This window comes from Paralichthys olivaceus, chromosome 10, assembly GCF_024713975.1.
Source record: "Paralichthys olivaceus isolate ysfri-2021 chromosome 10, ASM2471397v2, whole genome shotgun sequence".
Classification (NCBI taxonomy): Eukaryota; Metazoa; Chordata; class Actinopteri; order Pleuronectiformes; family Paralichthyidae; genus Paralichthys; species Paralichthys olivaceus.
Window position 1 is genome coordinate 21,125,913 of NC_091102.1, and position 14,419 is coordinate 21,140,331.

Genomic DNA, 14,419 nt, shown 5'->3' on the forward strand with positions numbered 1-14,419 from the left:
AAAGACTGTGTTGTGAGTGATCCCCTGTTGCTACTCAGTCATGTAGTATGAACTCACAACGACTCCCGGTCACAAGATAGCCGTTCATTGTGAACTTGGCTTAAGTTGCATTGATTTGGGGCTTTGGCACCATGAACTGGGTTTCAAGCATTTTCTGATTTGTTCATGGTCGGGGTTAGGTAGAGCATGAATACCTTTTACTTGTTTTCGGTACATGTTGGGTTGTGAGCCAGGTGCTTGCTTCTTATAGCTGACAGAACAAGGATGAGTGCCAACCATGTCTGCTGTCTATGTGTGTGTATGAGCATGTGTTTGAACCTGATGCATTACTGACAGCAGCAGGCCCTGGTGCAGCAGTGAGCCATTGTTTTCCTTGGCAGAGATTAGAGGCCCTCGAGGGGCCCATGCCACAAAGGGGGCTCTGTTACCCACTTGAGTATTTTATTGTGTCCCAAATTACCCCGTGGAGTCGGGAATAAACAGCATGGCAAACATCGAGCATGCATAATGTCAATAAGCAAAATGACAGCTGCTCGGTCCAGAAATCCTGTGCTGCAGGCTTCAGCAATGCTTCTTGTCTTCTCGTGATGATCAGGGCCTGTGGACATGTGCCGACTCTCCCTGTCAAAAACAATTCTGAGTTGTGTTCAATTTTGTTATCTCATAAATCTAGCAAATGCAATTTAGACTGTGTGGAGAATCATTATCCTTTTAGATCTTCATCAGTGTTCGTGAAATGTAACTGACATTTGCTTTGTTTCCATCACAATTGTTGTTAGAGCTTCTCATTTGATCACATTTTAGATACTATTCAGTTTTAAGTGGCTTTCTTCCCTCCGAAAAGCATGTTCTTCCTCTCCTAAAATGGATAGAACGTTATGTCCCTAAATTCCTCTAAGACAGCTCACATCTCTCGAAAAGACAAATGGGGTCATGTCTACAAAGAGCAATAATCTTCTTTCCACAGCCTACAAACAGGCCTGTCAGTTGGCTTCATTGTCAGCATCCTAGGGGACTGGTTTTTAAGTGTCAAGATCAAAAGGCTTGACAGACAAAGCACGCTCTTTATTATTGCAGTGGCAACCCATTAGCTTTTAATGTTAGAAATTACAGTAATTAAGTACAAGCTGTACAAGCCTTGGATCTTGACGGAGGCTTTGAGGAGTTAACCGCAAATAAAAAAAACAAGCCCACAGCTGAGATAAAGAGGGTTGTATGTAAATATGAGCCCTTTGTACTGGGAAGCAGTGCCAAGAGCTTGCCTGCAGTGTCTCTTATCGTTCCAAGCTGCATGGGATTGATCAAATTTAAAGAGATGCTGTCTTTGGTTTCAAATTAGGGAAAAGGGGGAAGAAAGACCGGAAAAGAGACAGGAGAGAGATTTTGAGGAACAGATTGACAGTGGGAGAAATAAAAGTGCTGCACATGAACAAGAACTAAATAGTAATATTTGTGGAATGACTTCCACATTAAATAAACTTTCTAAACATTTTCTTCCAGGTGATGATCTACAATCACATCCAGGAGTGTCTGCTTCTCCCATTCTGCTCCCTGTTATTCATCTTTAATGACTTGTCTCTCAAACTGCATCGAGCTCGGACCGAGATGAACTGCATCAACAAAGCAGAGTCAGAAGATTTAGTGACTTTTGAAACCTTTTTTCAGAAACAGAAACAGCTTATGACTTTAATGATGATGTTTTATCACACGACAGACACATAGAAGACACCAAACAGCTTTAAAGAAGGTTTTGCAACTTTTCAGTCAAAAATGTAATTGCCAATCCTGAAAGTTGTAAAGTGTTAGCAGTTGACATCTTAAACATTAGCTTTCATTTGGAGTCCCATATTGACTTAGTTGCAAGCTTGCATTTTTCCTCCCCATTCATTTAACCTGGGTGATGTCATAGGTTTCAGAACTGCATTGTAGTTCTGTTTCATCAGTTTTCTTGCGCTGCATGTGTTTGAAGTTGGAAAAAGTAGCAGCATAGGCAGCAAAGAAGTTAAAAACAGCTTGTTAAATCTTTGGCCATTCAGTGTAAATATAAAAATATACATCTTAAGAACATTTACCTTTTCTATGTGACACAGGTTTTGTATTGCAGACCTTAGTGGGGACACTGGTGAGAAAGACAGAGAGACATCTCTGCCCTGGCTGGTTTGCAGTGCAGTGTTGGTAGTGGCCCTTTGAGTGGCTAGTGCGGTGAAAGGCTGGTGAGCAGGGGTGACTCGGCCCTCTCCTCATTGTTCACAGAGCTTGGTATTCCTCTCATAGCTTGCCCCAGGCTCTAGAGGATGTGCTTTTAAAGATCCCAGGCCCTCCTAATGGCCCCACTCACCTCTCCAACACACACTGTTCAACAAACACACACCTTTAATCTTACTTCTTTACCCGTCACCTTTGAACATGAGGCGAGTTTTGAAATGATGTAGAAACAAAATTTGAAAAGTTAGATTATTTCATCACATCCCACCTCCAGCTTCTCCATATATCCCACTCTTCCCCTCTCTCTTTCACTCTTCCTCTCTCAGACCTCTGTCTGTCCTTCCTTTTTGCTGAGTGTCCCGCTCAGCTGGCCAGCGCCTTTTCACTCTTAGCAGAGGGAATTGTCCCCTGCATGTCAAGTGTAGCCATTAGAAGGACGGGTTTGGATGAGAGGTGCTTTTCAGGTCCCCGTCCCCCTCACCTTTGAATGGAGACAATGGAGCCGTTCTTTAGGTCCAGATGGCCACACACATATGCACCCACTGCCAGGAAACTTTCTAGTGTCCTTCAGCAATAAGAGCTTGTACGCTAAACTCACATTTCAGGTAACGGAATACTACATTAAAATAGTTTTTTTTGGCTGTATTAACCACTGCTGAAGTCAAACAACAATACTTATGAGTTGATTCCATGACGATGTCTACAGCAGTTGAGTTTGAGTCGGGACCAAGTAAAATGTTAAGCACATTGGTTGCTATGTTTGGAGACAATCATAACACAAAAACACCACTGGCTCTCTATTCAAATACTTAAAATGACCAAGGAATGAACCAAATTACAAACGAGAATACATACATCTCCTCAGGAGCCTTTACTGATCTGACTCTTCTGAGCACGATGACACCATTTATCTGAGCCTCTCAAAAGCATCGCCACTTTTTTTAAGAGAGCAAATAGTTGCTTACAGACTTAACAGGAAGTTGGTCTGATTTAGGGAACTATGGTTTGAATTGACATAAACACATATTTAGAGGAGCTTAGGGGTCCTCTGTCGTCATGGTTACAATAACAACCAAGGTTTAAGGTCAGTGATCCATCTCGGTCATGCAACAGGCAATGTTGGCTTTTGGTTGTAAATGGGGAACAAGCAGTGATCTTGTACGTCCTTTTCGTCCATCATCATTACTACAGCCACAAGAGGGCTTAGTCACTTTCATTTTGAGGGTCTTGCAGAGAAAATTGAAGCTGTTTTCTGGGTGAGACAGAATCAAAAATATATTCACCTGACACGTTCCTTTGTAGCCATGCCAATTATGACATTTGCTTCTCAGATACAAAGGTGTAAATGTCCTTGTTTTAGGTCTGCAAAAACTCTGGTTGGATCAGTTATGAGTGACATACAAGGCTGATGTGTGCATATGTTTGCTTTGGACCATCAATGTTTCTTAATACCTGTGACCCAAAAGAGCTGAAGTGTGAGGATCATTGCAAAAATGTGTAGAAAACATTTCATGGGTGATGCCAAAAAATGTGATCAATAAACCGTCACCTTCTGCCACAAATACTTCAGTTGGGTGGGATGCTGATGGGGGTCAGCCATTCTGGGTATGGGTTGCTTCTTCTAAAGATACCATCCACACTATAGATGACAAGAGAAACTGTTTGAAGCATTCAGTCTTGTTTTCAACACATGACCCTGAGAATCACTTTTACTGATCATAATAGAGCACCCTTCTAGTTTGCTTTGAAAATTAGGCACAAGACACAGATTTCCCCATGCATATGAAAAAATGCATTAAAAACTTTTTTTTATATTGAAAGAAAACTTTCCATGATGTGTTTTTTTGTTTAGTTAGCTATTTATTCATGTATTATTGTATGGTATTTTGTATCACATCCAGTGTGACAGGCCAGAATGAAAGGATAACAGGATCAGGGCCTAGACATCATGTTTGGCAATCTTAAGACCAGAAACTATGAGGAAGCTTCTGGCCAGGAAACTTAAAGCCCACTCTCTTTAAGGATTCAACACAAATTTGGCATTCACCGCATTCTCCACCAGGTCCTTTTAAGCCACGGGTGTCAGGACATGTTACCCTGTCTGCTAACTTTTTACAAGATGTGGCAGCATGCTTTCTGAGGAGTGGACCTTAACAACCTTATCTAAAAGGTCTCTTAAGTGCCTGGCCTTAGAGGGTGACTTACAGGAAGTTTTAAAAACACACATTTAAACAAGCTGGAAGGGGATCAGAGAATGGAAGGGGGACCATTGTAACCATTGCAACAGCATTCCCATTCCCACCACGGGTTTGCATAAGCCCCTTAATGGTAATACACCATACAGTCTGGCTCTCATGCTTGACTGACAAAGTCACTCATAAAAGTGGATTGCCACTGCACAGGGGCCCTTCACTTATGAACAGTTGTCTGTAATGTCCCCCCTGATGAACGTGCTACAGTGAACAGCAGCTGACTCTAGCTGTCCTCCACCTCTCTTTCCCTTTCATGCCTCCTTCCATCCTTCCTTCCATTCATTCTTCACCTCCTCCTTCCTCCTTTACCTTAATGTGTTGGGTAGTATGAATCAGGTGAGAGGCCTATCCTCCCCCTGCAGCAATAAGAATGTCAAGATAATCTTCAGGTGGCTGGTACAGACACCGACTCATTCTCAGGGCTGATTGCTGATCTCTCTGGCTAATACATGCACGGCAAGGAAAACACAGCTCCAGAGGACACATAATGCTACCTTTGAAAAACTCTCAGGCTTTTAAGTGAACCCCACTGTGAAGGCACAAACAAGCCCTGCTGCTTACATGCATTCCAACTGCTTATAAACACAGAACTTGAGTTTGCCCAGTTAACCCTTCTCCTTGTTTTGAAGTTGGCCTCAATTGTGTCAAGTGGTCCAAGGAACAAAAGTTAAGTTGGGTACTGGTATAATTATTCCTATGAGAAGGAACTGCACTGCACGTGAATGGCATGCATACTATATCATTAGAAACCATGAGTTAAAAGTGTGAAAGAGGGAGAGTAAGGAGGACAAGGTTGTTTGTGGCATTACTGTTCTGTTATCCTTTTCCTAGAGATGTTTACAAGGTGAGACATGTAGCTCTTGTTGCTAAGCTATGGCAGCAGGCTCCATTTGGAGGACAGGGGCACACGAGTAATTAGCCACTTATAAGGGAGACCTGTTTTTAACTGCAGTACAACTACATTTAAAGAGAGCAAGCAAGATTAAATTAACCGTCCATTTCAAGGACAGGTTTCATTTATTGCATCTCCTTTGTTTATTTATTTAATTTTCACAATTTTCACACTCCACCAAACAGCAGACACAAACTCCAGAAAATGTCCACACAATGGGGTTCAGACTTTGTTTTATATGAAGAACGCATCCGGAGATTCTCCGGTCAGACACGATCAAAACAACAACAAATCTGCATCCACCACCACTTTTCGTTTACAGCATCGATACCTGAGTGACCGTTACCAAAACCTTTCGAATCTCCTTGTCTTTATAAGCTCACATCTATCATCTTGTCTAATGGCTTTTCTTTTTTATCCTGAGATATTTATGTTCTTTTTTCAGTTTTGAGTCTGTCGCATGTTAGAAACATCATTAACACGATCGTGGGGAATTCTGTGGAGGATCCAACTGCTGTATTCTCATATTGGCCCATTTGGATATAATCCAGAGTTTTTACAAGTTGGCTGTCGGGAGAAACTCCAGAGAATGTCTGTAGCAATGCAGGAGACTATCCAGTGTTCAGTGCATGTCTTATAGCAGCTATAGAGACCCAAAGCAGAGCTAACAGAGTATTGGACTTTCAATAGCCAGGTGGCCAAAAACATAACTCCATGTTAATATTTTTCGGATGTAACATGTTAGCCATATTGCCATAGCGAAAGGTGTAGGTTAATGATACATAAAAGCTTGTATTCTTTCTCTCATATAAATGTGTTCACTTGTGTTAATAGCAATTAAAAAGATATGTCTGTACCCTCAGCCAGGCTTTCTCACCTTGTTTGGTGTGAACCCATATGATAGCCATGAAAGGTGCTTTGGACCATGTTCCAAACAAACAATGGTTTGTATCATTGAGTGTGAAATACATTTTTTTGGATGGTTCAGACAATTTAATGTTTGAACAATGAGAACATCCATTTTGCTGCTAGTAAAACCATAATGACATTACAGAAGCAACGAAATTAACAAAGTGAACTGGTTCACTCATTTTCTCCATTCAAAGTGAAAGACTGCTCTCCTATGCACTTCAATCAAAACAGTGAGTACAATTGACAACACAACATATGAGAGCTTTCTACAAATTGATCAATGTCAGGTATAGGAAGATACAGCCCATATAAATGAGGATGACAGGATGTACATACAAAGGTCTTGTGAAACCAAAACTAACTGGCTTAAGTGTAAAATATGTAACAAAGACATGGACCCATAGGTGGGAAAGCATCTTAAATCTCAAAGACGAGTTTAATGGTGCCTTTGCTAAAATAAACTAATACTGTAGCATGACTGTAACGCTACAAATGCAACAAACTCAAACTCTCGTGAAAACAGAACAGTCAATATCTACAACATTTTGACCTTGCATACTTTAACCAACAACTGTTCTCCATGGTTAAGGTTGGTCCTGAGCTACACAGCTATGACTAATAATGTGAGTCCTTTGTCAAGGACTCTTCAACAAGGCTCATTGTCAGAGACAGCGACTTCAAACCTGTCAGGAAATAGTCCTCTATCCTTACAACCCTCGCTACTTATCCACTCTGTATCATATACAGTATTTCGTTAATATACAGTCTACAACACTCTATTGATGATGCTATTCTCCGATTATGATTAAACCACAGTAGTCTGGGTTTAAGCAGCCTGCTAATGCCAAATAGGGCACAACTGCACCTTGTGTCAGGTGTGTGTCAGTCTTGTGTGTGTTTCATAGAATAGCCTTATATGGACTGCTTCCCCTATGGCTTTGCCTTTATGAGACGCAAGGTCCAGTCAACCTCCTGCATGTATGACTTATGAAATGACTGTCTGTAAGTTTTCAGAATGAGACCAATTGTTTCAAACCCCTCCTTTTCCCCTCTGGTGTCTTATTTGCTGAAGTAGTTTCCACATTACATCCTCATCTGCTGTATGTGTGTTGGTGTGCGCATGCAGCCAGACAAATGTCTAAAGCCTTGGCTCAGCCAGCTGCTCCCAGGGATGAGGTGGAGCACCTATGCACTGACTCACTCATTCACGCACAAGGATTTACACATACTCTAGGTACTCATTCTGCATTGTCTCGCCTTGGGATTACAACCGGCTGTCTTGGTCGAATCATCCGAATCATCAGAGTTATACCACGGGTTTTCCATATCTAAAATAAAAATTCAGTTTGAGATGAGTCTCAACAACAGATTTCTTTTTTGGTTTTAGATTACTCACTATATTTTAAAGCCTATATTTTAAAGAAAATATAGGAAATAATAAATAAGGACAGTGGCAAGCATTCATGTATATTACTGTATTCGTGATGACAAAAGTCATTGTACATAGACTACGATGATTACAACACAAATCAATTTATAAGAATATAATGCACTGTACATTTGTGCCACAAGTAAACCACATGCTTGGTATCAGGTTATTTAAGATGGCTGTACTGTCAACGCTGATCTTTGATCCTCTCTCATTGTGCGTCATAGGGCCACCATTTTGGACTTCCCCTCAAAAAAATCAATTGCTGTCTGCAAACTTAATCCGACAGCCTTGAAACTTGACGCAGACTTTTCTTGAATGGACTCAGATTTGACTTGGATGACTTGAGAGTTTTGGCTCAAGGACTTCAGAGTTGACTTGACCTGAACTTGTTTTGAATGACTTCAGACATACCTTGATGACATGCCTGGGGACTTGATTCGATGTGCCTGGGATCTCAGGTGATAGGGTTACAAGTTGACCTGACTTGGGAGAGGCTTGAATTACTTCACAAGACTTCACATTTTATTAGAATCAGTATTAATAAATGACTGGGATTACTTAAGACTAGTTAAATGTGACTCCAATGACTTTATTTATGTGATTTTATTTTATTTGTGGTCAATTGGAAACTAAAAGGAACTGAGATGATGTGAGATTTATGTCAAATGAATATGATTGATCACATGAACTTCATTTTGACAACGTTAAACTAACTTGAATGACTTGAGAACTTGTGACTGTGTGATCTGTAAAGCAGAGGGTGTTAACTTACTGCCCCTGCTTAATATGTTGATGATACCCCTTGTGTGGATTTTCTGTTAAATCCCTGTGGCTTTACTACCGCTTGGATAGACTTAAACACAACCCTTGCCTGTTATTGTAAGGGATTCTCAATGAAGCCAACCCAGTTAGAGCTACAGTTACCACTGATCCCGCTGGTGTTGGCAAAGCATGCAAAGCATCTGAGTCTGTCCCGGCGAGAACCCTATTACTCATGGAGGATAATCCTGCTGGTCCTATGAGGAACATTCAGAGGAAACACCCAGAAAACAGAAGGGAGGACACGGTGGAAAAGGGAGGACAGGACAGGAAAGGACACTGCAGGAATCAAGGAAGGAGTAGGAAAAAAGGGAGGCCATAAATGGCTAAGAGTGAGGGAAAAAGAGAGGAGGTAATGACAAGAAGAGAGGAGAAAGTAAAAAGGAATGGAGGGGAGTTCTGATAAGAAGAAGTAGCTAGCTATGAGTCAACACTCAAGAGAAAAGATTTTAATTTGTTCATAAACTGAGATGAGGAGATGTGTTGTTAACTGAATGATTGGAGACAGGCCTGCAGTACTAGTCGAGAGCAATCGCAGGGAAACACAGGGCATCGTTACATCACCTGTCTCTCCAGTGTCCGGTCTTCAGATAAGGACCAAATGAGCATATTATTATTAAAATAGAATGTTGACTCTGCACATGTGATCCACTTTACCCTCTGTGCCACCTGACTCTAGGGGCCCAATCTAATCAGGTCACTGCAGCCAGCTCGCTGCTCCAGGACCAGGCCACACCATCCTTACCTCAGCTGATATGCATGTGGTCAAGTGAAGGAAGTGGCTGAGATAACTGAGGCGTTTTCAGTCAGACAGGCATGAGGTAAGGCATCAGGAATCTCTTCCAGGCCATTACCTCAGCATGCAGGCCTACAAATGGCTGGTGTGGTGGCTGTATAGAGAAAGAAACAAACACACACACACACACACACACACACACACACACACACACACGGTCACCCACATGCACACACCCTGGAGGTTGTACCTATTTTAGGCATTGGGCCCTGGTTCATCGTCATTATAACTGTCTGCTGTGATAGAAGTAAATACCTTGACTCATAATTTCACATTATGAGGTTGGCTAGGTTTGTGTGTAATTAAAGGCCATGCCTGCTCTTGTTCAACATTGCTTGTGTCACTTTTAAAACTGATTTCACACATAGTTTGGCTTTTAGCTGAAAAAGGTTGAAGATTTGTTTGTGGAAGTAATGTGCAGGCTGATAGAGCTGAGAAGAAGTTATTTGTTTTTTTTGAGTCCTCGTCTCATTGGTGTTATCTTCAAGAGCAGTGATCTTTTTCGTCTTTAACAGTAACCTGCACGGCTTCCTGGCACGGCCACAAGGAATGTTCAGAATGTACCTGGAAAAAGTCAACAATAAAAGTATTTAGGAGGCATTAAATTGTACACAATGACTGCCTAGTACAACAGATGTCTTTGTTATGAGTACTGCACGGGCAGGGATCTTATTCCACGACTGTAATCTGAGATTTAAAAAAAAAACAGAGTTGTAGGGGGGAAAGACTTTAGAGGGTGGGTAACATCAGATGGTATCTCCTCTTCTGCATCATCTGAGCCATCAGAGACAATCAAAGACTGTGTGTGGCACACTCACTTACCCTGATCCTGAGCCAAGGCGCTGCAAAATTAATTTTGATCTAAGCGATATGCACCAGCCCAAGACATGTGTCCACGCCCAGTGAGGACCCCACACCCAAAGCCATCTTATATCTGTTTACTTCTCATTCTTTTACTCGGTCCACTCTGCAGTGCCTCACTTACAAGGCTAAATCAACAAGTTAATATGTCAAGCTCTCCTGCTTATGTGCTATGACAGCTATGTGAGCTTGTCCAGTCTGATAGCAAAAGTAAACGTTCCTCCGTCACTGTTCATCACTCAGATTCCACAGATTTGTTGTTTTTGTCTTTGTTTCCTTTGCCAGACGCGTTAGGAGAAGAGTGGAGCATTGTTTTCCTTCTCTAAGGAAGGCTATTTATATTACATTCATATGTTTCTATATTTCTATATATCTTTTATATTCCTTACACTTAAGTATTGGATGTTATTTATTACTTGTTGATGTCTTTTTGACTCTTGCTGCTGTAATATTGCAAATTTTCACATTGTGGGACTAATAAAGGACTTGTTATCTTATCTTATTTCCTCAGTGCAGATATATGGGGTCTATACACTCACACATGCAAACACATTTATTTTTGCATGCTTACAAGAACTTCTGCTCATTCCCTTTAGACTCAAGTTGTTCCCACCCAGTAGCCTGTAAATCTAACACCAATAAAGTGTAAATCATATAGTAGCCTTTTTTCCAAGATCTGTTCCCATGTGTGTCACATTGCATGTGTGTGTATGTTTGTGTGTGTGTGTGTGTGTGTTTGTGTGTGTGTGTATCTTTACGATGCTGGCTAGACACAAGTAAGACTCACAAACACTCATGCATTGCCAGATTACAACACAAGAGCATCAGTTGTTTTTCTATTATTGAAACATCTGTCAACAGCTCCTTTGTTTTATTTACTCCAGACCAAAAGGACTTTCCCATGAGGTCATACAAAGACACACACAGTCTCTCACACACACAGCAGGGGATGTTAGTGCCCTCACAACAATGTCATTTCTTCAACACTGACAATACAGAGTGAAATTCATCAGAAATGACCTAGAAAGAGAACAAAAAACAGTCAAGTTAAGGGGAACTGGGGCACACTGCTGCTGTGGTTTACCCCATCATAAAAACATTCTTCCTCACATCAGTGTCTCTGAATTTCTCCCCTTTATAGTGGCCACTATCACCACATCCAACTGCTCTAACCCCCGAACATGTAAACCCATTGTTCTTCAGTTATGTGTGCTCTCTCAACAAAGGTTCCTCTCTTCTTTTGATGGTTTTTGTGAATCTTCTTCAGCCTGACTCAGGTCACCCCCCCCTCTCACCACCACCACCTCCTCCTCCTCCTCCCTGCATATTTTGGTGTTGTGTTTTTGGTATGCTCATGAAAAGGCCCGCAAAGATGGGACAATAGGGCACCTGCCCGAATAATGAGCCCTCAGTGAGAAATGCAGCTGGGGCTGAGAGTCATACAGGAACGCTGATGATGGCCCCGCTTTTAAGTGGTCAGAGATGATCCTCAGCCACACCTTATATCCCCCTGGCTGGAATTTCCCCTCTGACACACACACAAAGTAGTCAAACACAAGTGCACACATACACACAAGGTGCACAAGGAAGAACGTTGGCTATCAACACACAGGGTTTTTATTTTTCCTTTCAGTCGTGTTTATTATAAAGGTGTAATAACAAGGTCCATTCACAAACGCTGCCACCACTGCTGCTATCAGTTGGATGACTATCACATACACTATGTCACTTAAATGTGCACAGAAAGTATGCTCCTCCGAGACAAAAGCCAGACTGTTTACATACTGGTTCTACATTTAACTCCCAAGAGCGCACAGGACATTAGTCACGAGGATTCCTTTCCCTTTTAGAGGGATGTAAAAAAATATCCTTCATCGGTCCAAAATACCATCAGTAAGCTAGATTTAACTTGTCAACAGTTCCAGGAGGGAAAACAATAGCGTAATGTCTGAAAGCTTGAATAATGTGGAGAAGGAGAGAAGAGTTGTTGATTATAGAGGTACATCATGTTCAAGTAAATCCATAGTAATTCTGTTTATACTCCAAATAAACACAAATACTGCACACAGCATGTGGTTTATTATAGCCATTGTATAGTAGATTTTGTAACATAATGTTAATCCATTCATTGATCTACAGCAATAAAACAGAAATCTGAAAATGTTTTTCACTATACTGGTTTACTTTTCTCAGTTATATGTTCTTTTAAATTGAATATCTTTGTGGTGTCCTGTTAGTTGGACAAATGAAGACTTCACTTTGGCCTCTGGGAAATTGTGATGTGATTCAAAACCTGTCTCAGATTGTGTCAACAACTCACATAGGTCTGGTGTTTTGAAGTTTAAAAAATCATTTATGTGTACTTTTATATCATGTCTTTACATTTGGACCATCCAGCTGAGACTGCTAGGGAGAAAGTTAAATCTGGTACCTTGTACAGAGGGAAAAAAAAACCAAACCATGGGTGAGATTAATCTGCACCATTACTCTCCAACCCCCCTACCTCCTCCTCTGCCTCCATCCATTCCCAGTGTCTGGCTCTCACACAGCCTGCGCCGTGTTGCTTTACTTCTGTACTAAAGGTGAGTGGAGGTAATTCTTAGGTTAGCACTAGCCACCGTAGACAACACAAATAAGGGCTTTGTGGCCGCTGAGTGTGCCTTCTGTACTCTGGGAGTCAGGAGGTCAGGATGGTGGAAGGCGGGGTGAGGAGGTGAGAAGGTTTACGGGCTGACGGGGAGATATAGTTCTTGGGGGGGGCTGATTTTGGTGACAAGGCCTCAGTTGTTTTTCTAAACTGGGGAGGAACAACCCTGACATTATGACATTGTGGACTCACAAAAATACACACATACAACACACACGGTGCCACTTTGACCCCATCAGCTCCTTCACGATAGTGTTCATGAGAGAGAGAGAATATATTTACTGATCTGGTAACGGCCCTTAGGCTGTGTTAAAGCTGAATGCTGTACCTGTCAACTATATGAGCACCCTACTCCCCAGTTACTTTGAATGACTGAGTGAAGGATTATTCCCTTCTTGAGAAGTCACAAAACAAAGCTGAGGGTTCACTGTCATATTAGTTAGAGAAGCTGCTGCGCTGCTATTCAAACAATATCTTTAGTATTTCCTGTTATTGTTGCTTCTATTAAAGCAACAGTGCCATAAAGAGGGAGGACAAAATATTAAGGGAGAAATACAGAATGCGGCTATAAAGAATGTTTGGATTAATGACGTTTTTCGCTCATTAGTGCAGAAAAATATGCTTTCAAGTTGTAAAGCCTTTCTTCTCCTCCAGTAATCCGCCTGAGAGAGCGAGCTTTCCGGGACCACAGTCCATGTTGCTCCAAAGGTCAAAATGTCACTTTGAGTTGTTGGAAGAAGTAAACAGGGCTGGAATAAGCCTCCTGTCTTAGGGGGCCCTTACCATAAATCCGTAGAATAAGAGTGCCTTTACATGATCTTTAGAAGCTGAAACAAAGGGTCAGGCTCTAATCGGCAGGAATAGGACTCATGTTGTGTTAGCTCAGTGAACTGAAGCTGTCAATCCTGTGCAAAGGACTGCTATCACAGGTTGGGGAGAAATATCTTTGAGAAGTTGAAAATATACATTTCTAAAACTGATGGAAGATATGTGAGTGATCAGAGAACTCATCATCGACACACATCTCCAGACCACAGAGCCAAAGACAAGTAACTTGAAGCAGAGAAATTCTAGGCCCCAGGCGATGAACAGTCATAAATTCATTATTGAATGTGGACCTGGCTGATTTGGAAGAACAAACTTTATTGGGGTGATAAACCAGTTGACCCCGTCAACTTGGCGGCTGTCATGACCTCAACCTGCGGCGGTATGAGAAGTAGAAGGGCAGGGGGACAATATTTGTTTAAGCTGATAACTAGGGGTTGTAGAGGATGTGTGTGTTTCTGTGTGTGCATAAATAGTTGTGTTAGGTGTCTTGGTTATAGTGCGTATTTAGGCATGAGCCTGACTTTAGAAATGAGCATACGTGTCAGCGAGCGTAGTTATGTACACACACATGCACACGTCTGCACAAGAGCATATTAAGCACTGGATTTGTGCAAGTGATTATTGATGGAAAGAGTGTGGATGCACATCATGTGATGATGTTGTTTTTCTGTGCGAGTGTGTGGCCCCGATTGCAGCCGTGAACAGCAGCACGCTTAATGGCCTACAGCTCTCGCTCAGCGTCATTAACATTCCAGCTGTGGAGATTTTGGCATGC